Raw genomic sequence first — 16,497 nt, 5'->3', positions numbered from 1 at the left:
TTCAGCTTCAGTTTTCTCATTTATAAAATAGGGGTGGGAGTAGGGAAAGTCTGTTTTTCTGCCTCCCTGGATTGTGGAAGAATTAGAGGAGATAATGTGCTTTAAGTACCTTTCAAACTTTAAAATTCTATGTCAATGCCAGCTACTAATATTAGTCAAAGCCACATTACTGTTAATAAATTCTGCTTGCCTCTAGAGCAAGCCCATGCTTTAGTGATAATTAAAGTCCTTTTGTCACTTTATTATGTCTTTCACTGATATGATTCCAGTCTGATATTTTCTAGTTTCTCCTTCCCTATCTGCCCACATTTATCACACTATGAGTAAAATTTTATCTGCTTTGCCTTGTCATAATGAACTGGGTTGTGGTCCCTTTAAGAAACTACATTTGTGATTCCTTTCATATTGATTTATTCCTTTCTGATTCCCAACCCTCCCCCACCCCACCCCCCCACCCCCGGGCTGGCACATTATCAACCTAGGAAGCTAGGGTCTTTGATTCACAAATCCTAGTCAAAAGCATCCTTTTGAATTCCAATAGGAGATCCGGGCTTGTCCCAGCCCCCATCGGATCTTGGGCTGTCCCAGCCCCTGTTCTAATGATCTGCTTGGGTTTCCCAAATCCCACCAAGCAAATTTTAGCCCTAGCTGAAACCTAGTGAGGAGCCAACTTGGGACTCCACCCACAGGCCCCCTTTAGCTAAATCTCTCATTATAAAAAGAGCCAAACTAAAATGCTCTCCTTGCAGAGATTCCAAACGTATCATGCTATGCTATGCTTGGCACGCCAAGGGCCTCTGCCCACTGGAATACTGTTTCCAGTGCTATCTTCTCTTTATCCTCATGAATTTCCTTAACTAGACTTTAACCTTACTTCCAATCCCCATAATAAACATCTTTTATCAATTTAGGTTTTCGGGTCTGTAAATTCCTTTACAGAGGATCTCTGCATCGCCAGAAGGGAATCCCCAGAACTCCCTACCCTTGCACCGAATTCCAAGGGATGCAGGGGAGCCAAACTTGCCCTGAACCCCAAACCTGCCACTAAATCTTATTTAAGTCTGACCACCAGTAACCCTAATTCCATTTGAGTACCCCAAATCTAAACCTTATCATTTGGTTCCCTGACCCAAATCCTCAAAACCTAGACATAATATGGTGACTAAATAGAACCCCAACTTTTTCAGGGCATTCAGAACCAATTTGGGTTTTGAGCTGTTGGTGCAGTATTCTTCCAGAATACTACTTTTGTCTCACCCTATATCTAAAGGTAGTGGGCACCCAGACTGAGTCTGGGCTGTGGACAGTATTCTCCCATGGGGAGTACTTGCATTTTCACACTCTATTTTTAGAGATAGTGGGACCAGGAAATCCAGAACTCTGGATGAGGTAAAATACTTTTTTCCTTTTTCTATCCTGCAGTGGACATCCAAGCCACTTGGGTCAGGCTTGGGTCATTGTTAGAGCTCTATGCTTGTGCACAATTCTTTACGAATTGCTGTGGACTGACAAAAGGCCTCCTTTTGTCTCACTCTCTGTCTCTAGAGATACAAGAGAGGATACAAGACTTTGGGAACACTAAAAGCTTTTACCTGTTCACAATCTAGAAACACTTTTGCCTCAAAGTCCTTCCTTGAGCAGATGCTTGGCTTGAAGAAACTCCTTCTGTCCAAACCTCTCCAGAAACAAAGGAATAAATCAATCTGAAAGGAATCACAAATGTGGTTTCTTAAAGGGACCACAACCCACTTCAATAATTCAGAACTGTTCCAGCTCTTAAGGTCTTAAACTCTGACCATCTCTTCTCAGACCAGAATTTCCATTATCATTGTCTGATCCTGTTTTTTCATTTCTATTGAAACAGTGCTTCTCTTTCATCATGATCTCAACCATTCCCCATTCTCTTAATTTATCATTTCCCTTTCTAGGTTCAGTTACTTTTTTCAGGCCCCTTCATTAGTAATTTCAACAATACTCTCACTAGCTCTCTAAGAATCCTTTATTCACCCTAATCTAATATGGTGACTGTCATTTTAACTTCTACCCACTAGTAACTTCTACCATCAGCTTTCTTTATTTCCATTCAGAGCTACAGAGCATTGCTTAGAGCAAGTTGTTAAATCATGTGGATAGAGGTTTAGAGAGTATTGCAAAAGTTTACTCATTGATCTTTTTATGTGTCTCTTTTTTTATTTAAATGAAAAAACAACCTTTATTTAGAATACAAAACAATATTTGAGTTTATGGGATTTACTGTCACGACTTTTTCTAAAACTTCCATGACAAAAATCGTAACTGTAAAGCTTTCCAAGTATATGTTCTAACAGGAAATAGCAATTTATGGTTTGGCAATGGCAGTGATATAATGAACTATTTTAGAGTACAATTCATTTACTTACTTAGAACTCTAATGTGAAAATCTTGCCATACTAATGTGATTCAGTTTCAATGAATATAAAAATAAGCAATTTGAATTACACTCACATTCAATGCAAGTGTCAAGTAATCATAATAGATGAGTGGGGGTTTTTGGGTTTTGTATTGTTTTGTTTTTACAAATAGACTCAAAAACATCTTGTCAACTCATAAAAGTAGTTACTAATTATGCCTTATTTTATGGTGCTTAATGAAGTGTCTTTCCTCTTGAAAATAAAAGTCAAGGGATCTATCGCCTGATAAAAACAATTTCAGCAATTCACAACATGCTAAATTAACATTTCTTGTCACGAAGATGCCAAGAATACACATGGAAGACACTGGTCAATTGTATGGTAGCATTTTTGGTTATTTTTTAAACATTAACATGAATCTTTAGCATGGATTTTTGTCAAGGGAATTAGGAAACTAAGGTAAAGTTTATAGCTCACCATTTATAAATGATCATTGTTTCTCTTATTGTTCATGACTCCTAGAAAATAAACTGTGCCTCAATTATTATTTATTTAAAATGACATTTTTTACAGAGTACCTGATAAAGAAAAATAATCACAAATAATTTGTTTCTGAGAATTACTTAACATGAAATTATACAAATTAAACACAGATCCACATTTGTCATAAATAGCAAAGGACAAAGTCATAACAAGAAAACTAGCTGCTATATATAATTGGACACAGTTGTGTCATGTACACAAAGTCTTTTACAAAATAGTCATCTGGAATCAATTGAAGACCACTCTCCATTCATTGTTGTCATCCTGCAAGATAGGCTACACCTGTTTTCTCCATGTATCCCTTTAATATAGCTGGTAATTCTTTTGCTGATTACCATTCCCTTGGGATGCTTTGCCATACATGCTTAGTTGACCCCTGCTATGACCCCAGTCCCTCCTCAGCTGTCTACTGCAGAGCCTCTCCCTCCTTTCTGTTCTTGTTTTGCTGCTTGTATACTTCTTTGGGCTGGGCAACTTTGATTTCACACTTCTCAAAACCAATCTGATATCTGTTTTCTAATAATTTCTTTATTGATTCTTCATCTGTATACATGATACAACAAAATCCTTTTTTCATTTGTTTTTGTGTACATAGGAAGTTCAATATTCTCCATCTTTCCAAATTTTCCAAAATATTCAGACATATCTGGGCTCAATCTGCCAACAAATTCTTTTTTTTTTAATTTCATACTTGATTTTATTTTATTTTATTTTATTTTTAAAATAACTTTTTATTGATAGAACTCATGCCAGGGTAATTTTTTACAGCATTATCCCTTGCATTCACTTATGTTCCGATTTTTCCCTCCCTCCCTCTACCCTCTCCCCCAGATGGCAAGCAATCCTTTACATGTTGAATAAGTTACATTATTCCTGGATACAATATACGTGTGCAGAACTGAACAGTTTTCTTGTTGCACAGGGAGAATTGAATTCAGAAGATATAAATAATCCAGGAAGAAAAACAAAAATGCAAACAATTTACATTCATTTCCCAGTGTTCTTTCTTTGGGTGTAGCTACTTCTGCCCATCATTGATCAATTGGAAATGAATTAGATCTTCTCTTTGTTGAAGAAATCCACTTCCATCAGAATACATTCTCATACAGTATCATTGTTGAGGTATGTAATGATCTCTGGTTCTGCTCATTTCACTTAGCATCAGTTCGTGTAAGTCTCGCCAGTCCTCTCTGTATTCATCCTGCTGGTCATTCCTTACAGAACAATAATATTCCATAATGTTCATATACCACAATTTACTCAACCATTCTCCAATTGATGGGCATCCATTCATTTTCCAGCTTCTAGCCACTACAAACAGGGCTGCCACAAACATTTTGGCACATACAGGTCCCTTTCCCTTCTTTAGTATCTCTTTGGGGTATAAGCCCAGTAGAAACACTGCTGGATCAAAGGGTATGCACAGTTTGATAACTTTTTGAGTATAGTTCCAAATTGCTCTCCAGAATGGCTGGATGTGTTCACAATTCCACCAACAATGTATCAGTGTCCCTGTTTTCCCACATCCCCTCCAACATTCCACATTATCTTTCCCTGTCACTCTAGCCAATCTGACAGGTGTGTAGTGGTATCTCAGAGTTGTCTTAATTTGCATTTCTCTGATTAATAATGATTTGAAGCATATTTTCATATGTCTATAAATAGTTTCAACTTCTTCGTCTGAAAATTGTCTATTCATATCCTTTGACCATTTGTCAATTGGAGAATGGTTTGATTTCTTATAAATTAGAGTCAATTCTCTATATATTTTGGAAATGAGGCCTTTATCAGAACCTTTGATTGTAAAAATGTTTTCCCAGTTTGTTTCCCTTCTAATCTTGTCTACATTTGTTTTGTTTGTACAAAAACTTTTCAATTTGATATAATCAAAATTTTCTATTTTGTGGTCAGTAGTGATCTCTAGTTCTTCTTTGGTCATAAATTCCTCCCTTTTCCACAGGTCTGAGAGGTAAACTATCCCATGCTGTTCCAATTTATTTATAATCTCATTCTTTATGCCTAGGTCATGAACCCATTTTGACCTTATCTTGGTGTACGGTGTTACAACAAATTCTTTTTTAAAGGGCTCCTTTGCCTTAAAACTTTAGCCCTCTTGGGATCTGTCAACTTGCCATCCAGCTTGTATTCTTTAAATTCCAAGACTTTAATGATAATTGTGACATTTTTAAAAAGAACCCACCTGAATCCCCTCAATCTTTCCATAATAGAATAAATTTTAATTGTGCAGTTTACAACCTCTCCAAAATGAGAGAGGTGTACAGTGAGTTCTTTCTTATATCCCAGCTTAATCCTCTAATAAACATTTTATCATCTTGCTAATTCTTGCTCACATTGATTATGGAGCCCCTGGCAAACTCCATGTGGCCAGGCTATGGGCCTGGGGACATGTGGTGCAGAGAGGGTGTCAGCTGTGGCATGTTGGATGGAGCCAGATTTAAAATAGTGGTGGAAAAGAGCTATGCATCTCTTTTTTAAAAGACATTTCTATTTTGTCATCTTTTCTTTAAGCCCTTAAAAATTAACTCTACTGTCATCATTACATTAGATCTATTCTCACAGATCATCAGTGATTTCCTAATTGCTAAGTTCATTGACTTTTTCTCATCTTCATTCTCTTTGAGCTTTTTGCAACATTTGTCGTCTTAGTTTTCATCACTATGCATTATCCCATTTCAGATCTTATCATTTTTCTGAGACCACTTTTTGCTTCCAGAAGGGTTACCCCCTTTAAATTCTGTCCTCAGCCTTTTCTTCTCCTTCCATACTACTTCAGTACTCACATTCATTAAGGCCTCTTTCATCTTTGCCTCTATAATAGTAATTCCCAGATCTTTTTCTGTAAACTCATCCTCTTAAATTTCTCTTAACATGTTTCCATGTTCTCTTGGGATATTCCATTTTCATTTCACACTCAAAATGTACAAATCATCATCTTTAATCCCAAACCAGCTCTTCCTTTTTTCATGTTTCTAATATTAGCATTATCATTCATTCTCACACCTCAACATGAAACTTTGGAATCATCTTTGATTTCTTCTAACTTCTTTTTCATCATCTCCCGCCTATTGAATTATTTCTCAAGTTGAAATAGTTCTCTTTCTTCATAATGCTTTTCTTATCTTTTCCTTTAAAAGATTCTACAACTACTACTCTAATATGTCATTTTGTTATATCTTACTTGCACTATCGCATTAACTTCCTAAGTAGTATCCACTGATGTAGTTCCTTCTCCTTCCCAATCCAAAAGAAGAAGCATTTATTAAGTGCTACTTTGTACTATGAATTATGTGAATGTTAGAGATGTAGAGACAAAAAGGAAATAGTCTCTGTACCCCAGGATTTTACATTCTATTGGAAGGTGATAATACTTAAACACATAAGTATATATACATGGTTATTTGATGAGAAAGGAATGCTAAAAACTTGGAAGATTAGAAAAGCCTTCTTATAGGTAGTAAGATATGAGCTGAACCTCAAAAGAAGATAAATTTAAGAGGTGAGAATCAATCAGTAAATAAACACTAAGTGCCTACTCTGTGCCAGGCACTGGGCAAAGCATTAGGGATACAAAAAGAGGCTAAAAAAACAGTTCCTGCTTTAAAAAGCTCACAGTCTTAATGAGAAGGAATATATTCAAGTCTTAGTGCAAAAGGTCCAATGGTAGAATGCAGAATTTGGGGGAAAATGAATAAGCCAATTTTATGGGAACATAGAAAGCATGGAAAGGAATAATGTAAAATATTCACATAAAGGTTACCTGAAGACAGATTGTGAAAAATTTTAAATGTGCATTTGAGGAGTATTTTATCTTAAAGGTAAAAAGGAGTTTGTTGAGAAGTGGAGTGAAATGATCAGCCTTATGAATATTATTTTTAATAATTTTTTATTCTGAATTTAACAAAAACCAAATGAAATAAATGTTTCTATACACGGAGTAGAAGAGTAAGAAGATATTATGCATGAAGCTATGAATCTCTTGTTGTATGCAACTTACTTTCCTTTTAGACTGTGATTGCCCACTCAGCAATCACTATTACCAGACTCTCCTAATTCCTAGGTCCTCAGAAGAATCTCTGACTACTGTCCTTTACAATTCTTATGCCAATCTTACCAATCTTACCTCAATCAGAAGTCTTCAGAGATCTCTGGCCACCACTTCATGGAGTGATAGTTTAATGTACAATAGAGCACCCGAGGACAGTTACATGAAAGGTCAGGATCTTTTATTCACGTGTTCATATCCTACTTTTCTGACCTCCTGCTCATTCTTAGTTACTCCTAGTAGAACTCCTTGTCAAAAAGACCTACTTCTTTGTCCCCGCAGTTTATATAGGGTCTATGAGGTCACACACACAGCCAATTAAGAAGGAGACGCTGCCAGTCTCTTGATGTGAATCTCAATGTGACTAGAGTTCCTGCCCATGAGGCGGTCCTTGCTGATTCACAGAAAACCACTTCCAGGGATCACAGGCTTTAAGACCTTTTTACTTCCTGATCATATCGTGCATGGCTCCTCTCCTGACCCTTACATTAGACTATATAAAAAAAACAAAATGTAACTTTCTTTTTCTTTCTTTCTTTTTTTTTTTTTTTTGAGTATCCATTATTTTTTAAAATTATAACTTTTTGTTGACAGAACATATTCCTGGGTAATTTTTTACAACATTATCCCTTTTACTCACTCTGTTCTGACTTTTCCCTTCCCTCCCTCCATCCCCACTCCTAGATGGCAAGCAGTCTTATACATGTTAAATATGTTATAGTGTATCCTAGATACAATATATGTGTGCAGAACTGAACAGTTCTCTTGTTGCACAGGGAGAATTGTATTCAGAAGGTAAAAATAACCTGGGGAGAAAAACAAAAATGCAAACAGTTTACACTCATTTCCCACTGTTTCTTCTCTGGGTGTAGCTGCTTCTGTCCATCATTGATCAATTGGAACTGAATAAGATCTTCTCTTTGTCGAAGAAATGCACTTCCATCCTCATACAGTATTGTTGTTGAAGTATATAATGATCTCCTGGTTCTGCTCATTTCACTTAGCATCAGTTCATGTCTCTCCAAGCCTCTCTGTATTCATCCTGCTGGTCATTTCTTACAGAACAATAATATTCCATAACATTCATATACCACAATTTACCCACCCATTCTCCAATTGATGGGCATCCATTCATTTTCCAGTTTCTAGCCACTACAAAAAGGGCTGCCACAAACAGTAACTTTCAGAGCAGTACTGCTGCTTCTTTGTGATTCTTTTTGTTCTTCCTTTTATACTGTTGCCAGTAAAAATTGTTGCAGTCTCTTCCTTTATTGTCTTGACCACCATTTCTCTACACTTTTTTTCTTAATCTATCCCAGCTTTGGAAAAAAAAAAAATCCACAAGGAAAAAAATAAACTCGTTTAACAAATATGCATAATCAAACAAAATAGATTCCTATGTTGACCTTATCTGAAAATGTTTATCTTATTCTACATCTTAAATCAATTATCTCTATCAAAATGTGGGTACCATTCTTTATCATTAGCTCTCTAGAATTGTGGTTGATCACTGTATCAACCAAAGTTAGGAAAATACTTTGTGGACTGTAGAATAGAAAGTAGATTGTTCAATTTGAAGACTACTGCAGTAATTCATGTCAAAAGTGATAAGGAATTGATGTCCATGTGAGTGGAGAGAAGGGAACAGATTCAAGCTTATGTAATAGTGGTAGAATCAACAAGGCTTAGAAACATAGGCTATGCAGAACCAAGATGTAGAGTGAAGCCAGGAGGCTGCTCGACTCCCCATTTCCCCTCAAAAAACCCATGAAGCCAAATTTCTGAAAAGAATTTGACAGAATGAAACCACTCTTCCATTCAAGATAGATTCTTAGAAGGACTTCATGAAAGGTCAGTCTCACTGGTATAAAAGGAGTGTTCAGCCCAGCTCAGACAGTGTCTGGGAAAGCCAGTGAGGATTTTAATCACAGCAGATTATCTGCTGAGACCTTAGCCCCTTGTTCAATAACACAGAAGAACAATGGGGCATCCCCTAGTCTCAGCACAGAAGGCAAATAGCTAGCTGGGGAAGCCAGGCTATTATTTGCAGAGGGCAGGTTAGGGCTACCCCCTGCTGTGAGTAAGACCTCAAACACAAAGGACTCCTGTGCCCAAAGCCCAGGTTCAGAGCTACACAAGAACCTTGGGACAGTGCTCCTTTTACCCCAGGAGCAGAACTCAATCTTAAAAATCACAAAATAGTAAAAAAGAAAGAAAGAAAATGAGCAAGAAACAGAAAAAAGTCTTAACCACAGAAAGCTACTGTGGTGACAGGGAAAGCCAAAACACTAACCCAGAAGAGGACAAAATGTCTACATAGGAATTCTCAAAGGTTTATATAAATTGGTCTCAAGCATAAAGAGGCTTTTTAGAAGCACTCAGAAAGGAATGTTGAAAACTATCTTTGCATGTATTTTGAAAATAAAAAGCTATTGTTTAAAAAAGTGTTCATTAAGAATCTTAAAAGGCAAATAAGAGAAGTAGAAGAAAAATTGGGAAAAGAAATGAGCGGTATGCAAGAGAATCAACAGTTTGGAAAAAATTCAAAAATTGACTGGAGAAAACGATTCCTTAAAAAATACTGGTGACCAAATGCAAAAAAAAAATCCACCAATGAAAACACTACCTTAAAAAGTAGAATTAATCAAATGAAAAGAAAGATACAACAGCTAACTGAAAAAAAATCATACAGTAAAAACTAGAACTAGATGATGGGAAACTAATGACTCTATGAGGCATCAAGAATCCAAGAGAAGGAAAAAGTGGAAGAAAATGTAAAAATACCTCATTGGAAAAACAGCTGATCTGGAAAATAGATCCAGAGGAGACATTTTAAAGTTTATTGGTCTATCTGAATACATTGACCAAAAAAGAGCTTAGATAGCATTCTTCAAGAGATCATCAAGGAAAACTTATCCAATATATTAAAACCAGAGAACAAAGTAATCTTTGAAAGAATCCATTGATCACCTCTGGAAAGAGATCCCACAAAGAAAACCCCAAGGAACATTGTTGCAAAACTCCAGAACTATATTTTCAAGGAAAAAATACTGCAAGCTGCCAGGAAAAAAAAAAAAAAAAAACCAGTTCAAGTGTCAAGGAGCCACAATGAGGATTACCCAGGATCTGGCAGCTTCTACATTAAAGAAGTGGAAATCCTGGAATACCATATTTCAGAAGGCAAAGTACCTGGGGTTAAAACCAAGAATCAACTGCCTAGTGAGACTGAGCATCATCTTTCAGGGGAGGAAATGGATCTTCAATGAAGCAAGGGAATTGTATCATTTCTATTGAAAAGACCAGCATCACACATAAAATTCAATCTTCAAACACAGGACTCAAGATAAACATAGAAAGGTAAACAGAAAATAAAATAAAACCATATTATTTAAAGGTTTACATCTCTAGATGGGAAAATGATATTTGTAATTCTTAAGAATTTTATCTTTTATTAGAGAAGTTAAGAGAGGATGTATATACAAATTGATTTGATGTGATGATATTAAAAAGACATTAAGGAGTAGAAAAAGGATTGTACTTGGAGAAGAAGAGAAGTAAAATGAGATAAATTAGATCTTATGAAGAGGCACAAAAGACCTATTACAATAGAGGGAACCAAAGGAGGTGGGATCCATTGTCTGAAACTCAATATCATAAGTTTTGGCTCAAAAAGGGAATAACATTCTCTTCATTGGATATAGAAATTTGTCTTTTCCCTATAAGGAAGAAGGAAGAGAAAGGGGAAAGAAAAAAGAAAGGGCTAGAAAGAAGAGAGGGCAGAAACACTAAGAGAAAGGGGTTAGAGAAGGAAAGAGAGGTGATAGAAGGGAGGGCAGGTAGAGGATAGGGTGGGTTAGAAACAAAACACTACTAAGGAGGGACAGGATGGAAAGAGAACAAAAGTATATTTAAAGGAAAAAATGGGATGGAAGGAAATAGAGTTGATAATCATAACTGTGAATGTGAATGGAAAGAACTTTCCCATAAAATGGAAGCAAATAGCAGAGTGGATTAAAAACCAGAATTCTACAATATGTTGTTTACAAGAAACACATTTAAAACAGAGAGATATATACTGGATAAGGGTAAAAGGGTGGAACAGAATTTATTATAATTAAGTCAAGGCAAAAAAGCAGGGATAGCAATTCTTATCTCAGAAAACACAAAAACTTAAAAGAGATAAGAAAGGAAACTACATTTTGTTAAAAGGATGCCACAGACAGTGAAATGATATTGATACTTAAAACATATATGCACCAAGAGGTACAACATCTAAATTCTTAGAGAAGAAATTAATCCAGTTATAGGAAGAGACAGCAAAACTATACTAGTAGGGGCCCTCAACTTCTCCTTCTCAGAATGAGATAAATCTAACCATAAAACAAACAAGAAAAAAACTAGGTAGATTAATGGAATCTTAGAAAACCTAAATATAATACACCTCTGAAGAAAATTGAATAGGGTTGGAAAGAAATATGCCAGTACATGGGACCTACACAAACATTGACCATGTGTTAAGGCAGGAAAACCTCACAATCAAATTCACAAAGGCAGAAATAGTAAATGCTTCGTTTTCATATGACAATGCAATAAAAATTACATTCAATAAAGGACCAGATTAAAGATAGACTAAAAACCAATTGGAAATTAAATAATCTAATTCTAAAGCTTGAATGGGTCAAACAACAAATCACAGAAGCAGTAATTTCATCCAAGAGAATGACAATAATGAGACAACATATCAAAACCTGTGGGATGCAGCCTGCTTTGTTCTTGGGGAAAATTTTTTTTATCTCTACTTGCATGAATAAAATAGAGAAAGAGGAGATCATGAATTGTGCATGCAACTAAGAAATTAAGAAAAAGAACAAATTAAAAACCCTCAAATACAAAATTAGAAATTCTGAAAATCAAAAGAGAGATTAACAAAATTGAAAGTAAGAAAAGTATTGATAAAAAGTGTTGGTTTTATGGAAAAACACAACAAAATAATAAACCTTTGGCTAATTTGATTTAAAAAGGGAAATTTTAAAAACTAATTTACCAGCATCAAAAAGTGAAAAGGGTGAACTTGCCACCAATGAAGAAGAAATTAAAACAATAATTAGGAACTATATTGCCAACAATTCTGACAATTTAATTGAAATGGATGAATATTTACAAAAATATTTGTTGCCCAGATTAACAAAAATAAATTGCCTAAATAGCTCCATTTTAGAAAAAGAAATTTAGAAAACACCATCAATAAGCTCCCTAAGAAAAAGTCTTTAGGTAGGGTTAGATAGATTTACAAGTGAATTCTATTAAACTTTCAGAGAAAAATTATTCAGTATGAAGCAAACTATTTGGAAAAATGGGCAAAGGAGGAGTCCTGCCAAATTCCTTCTTTGGCACAAATATAGTGCTGATACCTAAATCAGGAAGAACCAAAGCCGAGAAAGAATTACAAATCAATCTCCTTAATGAATATTGATGCAAAAATTTTAAATACAGTATTATCAAAGAGATTATAATTTAGCTAGATAGTACACCATGACCAAGTCAGATTTAACCAGGAATGCAGGACTGGTTCGATATCAGGAAAACTATCAGCATAATTGACCATATCAATAACAAAATTAACAGAAATCATATGGTAATTTTAATAGATAAATAAAAAGCTTTTTGGCAAAATTCAGCACCCATTCCTTTTTAACACATTAGAAAGCATATGAATAAATGATGTTTTCCATAAAATGATAAGGAGCAGCTATCTAAAACCATCAGCAGGCATTATTTGTAATGAGAAGAAGCTAGATGTATTCCCAGTAAGATCAGGGATAAAACAAGGAAGTCCTTTATCACTATTATTCAATATCATACTAGAAATAATAACTTTAGCAATAAGAAAAAAAAAAGGAATTAGAGGAGGCAATGAGGAGATAAAACGATCACTCTTTGCAGATGATGTGATGGTATACTTAGAGAATCCTAGAGAATAATTCAAAAACCTACTTGAAACAATTAACAGTTTTAACAAAGTTTCAGGATATAAATTAGACCCACATAAGTCATCAGCATTTCTGTATGTTACTAATAAAGCCCAGCGCAAGAGATAGAAAAATTCCATTAAAAAAAACTGTAGACAAAATAAAATATTCTGGGGTCTACCTGCCAAGACAAATCTAGGAATTATATGAACACAATTACAAAATAATTTCTACACAAAGTCAGATCTAAACAATTGGAAAAATATCAATTGCTCGCAGGTAGACAAAATAATAAAAATGACAAATTCTACTTAAATTAATCTACTCAGTTCAGTGCCATGCCAATTATACTGACAAAAATTTATTTTATAGAGCTATAACAAAATTCATCTGGAAGAACAAAAGTTCAAGAATATCAAGAGAGGTAATGAAAAAATAATGCAAAGAATGGTGGCCTAGAAGTGTCCGACATAAAACTTTTTTTTCCTGTCATTTTAGCCAGTCTGAGAAATGTGAAGTGGTACGTCAGAATTGTTTTAATTTGCATTTCTCTATGACAGATGAAAGGAAAAGATAATGATAAATGTGGGAGGGGATGTGGGAAAACAAGGACACTAATACATTGTTGGTAGATCTACAGATTATGGATGTGAAATGATCCAGTTATTCTGGAGAATAATTTGGAACTATGCCCAAGGGGCTATCAAACTCTGCATACCCTTTGAGCCTCCAGTTTCACTACTGGGTCTGAATTCCATAGAAATCGGAAAGGAGGGAAAAGGACCTATGTGTGCAAAAATATTTGTAGCAGCCCCTTTTTGTAGTGGCCAGAAACTGGAAACAGTTGATGCCCATTAGTTGAGGAATGGTTGAATAAGTTATGTTTAATGAAAGTAATGAAAAGTTATTGTTCTCTAAAAAATGATGGAGGCAGCTAGTTGATGCAGTGGATAGAGCACCAGCCCTGAAGTCAAGGAGGCCCTGAGTTCTGATCCAAGCCACTTAACACTTCCTAACTGTGTGACTCCAGGCAAGTCACTTAACCCCAATTGCCTCAGGGGAAAAAAAAAATTGAATGGGCTGATTTTAGGAAGGCCAGGAAAAATGTACATGAACTGATGCTGAACAAACAGAACCAGGAATACATTGTACACAGTAACAGTAAGATTGTGGGATGATCAACTATGACAGACTTGGTTCTTCTCAGCAGTTTGGTGATTCAAGGCAATCCTAATAAACTTTGAATGGAAAATGTCATATGCATCCAGAGAGAGAACCATGGAGACTAAATGTAACTCAACATCTGTTATGTCCACTTTTTATTCTTTTGTGAGTAAAAAGAAAGTTCCCCTGATTAATTAGTGGAACCTCCCACTTATAAACACGGGATAGACATTTTCTCTTTAAGCATCCTTTCTCCTGGGCCTCAGTTTTTGAATCCACAGAGGAAAGCCTCATCCCTGGGGATCAATCAGAGGAGTTTGCTATTGTGTTCTCCAGACAAGGGCCTATAGAGCCTGTGCTTTGCACGAGGCATTTGTATAACTCCCTGCACAGGGCCAAATACTGTGATCATTATGGTTAATCACTGCTGGTAGGAGTAGCCCCATTATATTTCACAAATTTATCTTATCTCAACTGAGGCTTCAGGCGTCAATTGAGGCTGCATGGCAATGCTTTCATTCTTCCTTAATTTACTCTCACATTCTCCAGGGAGGTAACTTGTGGCTCAGTGGCTAGAGCATAGGCCTGGAGTTCAGAAGATTTGAGTTCAAATCCAGCTTCAGAGAGTTCTAAACTCTGTTACAAGATTACTTAATCTCTGATTGTCTGACAAAATGGATCCACTGGAGAAGGAGATGGCAAACCACTCTATTCTCTTTGTGAAGAAAACCCCAAATGGAACATGAAGGGTTAGACATAATTGAAATGACTGAACAATCACAAAAATTCTCTATAGTATTTATTGCAAAATATCCCTTCTTTCCTCAAGCTTCCTAGACTAACATCTCTTCACTCCCTCTCAGAAAAGAATACTGGGATCAAGAAAACTGAGGCACTCTGTAGCTCAGATGTCTTCAATATGATCCCCACTCTCCTTTTGGCTTAAATTTGTAATTTAAAAATAGCCCTCCTCTCTATTTGTGCTATTAATCTAATGCTTTCTCATCCCTTGAACCTAGGACCTTTTGATTATCTTCTCTCTTTTTTTAAACTTGCCTTTTTTATTGTGTTTCAAAAAATTTTTTATATTAACAAATATCAACTAAAATAAATACTTTCATATTCATAGCAGAACTGAAGGAGAACTGTAAATGTGAATGTCTATTATGCTCTTCTTGTCTGTTATTCCTTCTGGCCTTCCTTCTCTTCTCTTATATACAATTTAAGAATAAATGTTTTAATGACGTGCTTTTCTTTTTTCGGCAAAATTCTTCAAGCTTCCCTCCCATTAAATAAAGAAAAGAAAACTTGGACAAAAAGAAATTTTAAGGGAACCCAAAAGGAGGATGAATGTGTATATAAATGTAAATAGTTGTAAAGTATGTTTAACTGATTTTGTTGATATTTAGTGCTAATTATGAAGTTTTTTTTTTTTAACATATATAGAACTTACCACTCCCTGACTTAAATAAACTGTGCTTGGTAGTATTTATTTTCCTAAGGAGATTTACTAAGTGGTATCTCACATATTTAAGGATTTCACTATTGTTGAAGAATCCAAAAGCCACAAAAAACCAAATGAACACACCTGTGTCTTCTCCATCCTTGATAATATGAACTCATTTTTTACCGTAAATGTCATATGCAGTAATATGGCAGGAAGGGAATGTGCATCTGTAAATAGGGATAATACAGGCAAATAGTTCACAGAGGATCAAATGAGATAACCTGACAAAAAAATTGCATACTTTAAAGTAGGACTTTTTAAACTTTTTCTCCTCATGACTTCTTTTTATACAAGATATTTTTACATGACTTCAGGTATATAGGTATATAAAATAGATATACAAATCAAACATTTACTAATGATAAATCATAATTTTGTGATTCCCCCCATTCAGTTACGAGATCTCATATTGGGTTGCAAACCACAGTTTAAGAAGCTGGGCCTTAAGGCACTATATAAGTGATAGGTTTTTTATTATCATTATCATTATTAGAGAGACAAATAAGCACAATCTATAGGAAAAAGAAAGCTATTTATGAAATACTGAAGCTTTGAGTATGTAGCTTTAAGGAGTTAAACAACAATAGAATAATTCAACTAGTTCCTGTTGAATAGGATTTTTTTTGTCTTTGTTCTACAGCCAAAAGCCCTAATGGTTTTTAAATATCCCAATGTCTTTCTGCATTTGGGCAGGACCTTAGTCCATTTACAACTAATTCAGTGTTCCTGGAAATGGGTCAGTTTCTTTGGACTATGATATGATAATAATAATAATAAATATATTTGCAAAAGTTGAAATTAGAGAATAGGTATTGGCAATGTATGTAAATAAATAATGAAATGATGCTGTTTACCATTTAG

At 35.2% G+C, this 16,497-nt stretch overlaps 1 protein-coding gene and 1 pseudogene across 3 annotated transcripts in view; one reads left to right on the top strand and one right to left on the bottom strand.

Moving 5' to 3' along the window:
- Positions 1–16,497, top strand: part of IFT140 (intraflagellar transport 140) — a 192,759-nt gene that overhangs the window by 104,485 nt on the left and 71,777 nt on the right. The window lies entirely within an intron of this gene.
- LOC127543385 (heterogeneous nuclear ribonucleoprotein D-like) lies at positions 2,377–16,490 on the bottom strand (annotated as a pseudogene).

The sequence above is a fragment of the Antechinus flavipes genome, chromosome 1 (assembly GCF_016432865.1).
Source record: "Antechinus flavipes isolate AdamAnt ecotype Samford, QLD, Australia chromosome 1, AdamAnt_v2, whole genome shotgun sequence".
NCBI lineage: Eukaryota > Metazoa > Chordata > Mammalia > Dasyuromorphia > Dasyuridae > Antechinus > Antechinus flavipes.
Note: the sequence above shows the minus strand (reverse complement) of the source record. Positions and strands in the feature narration are given on the sequence as shown.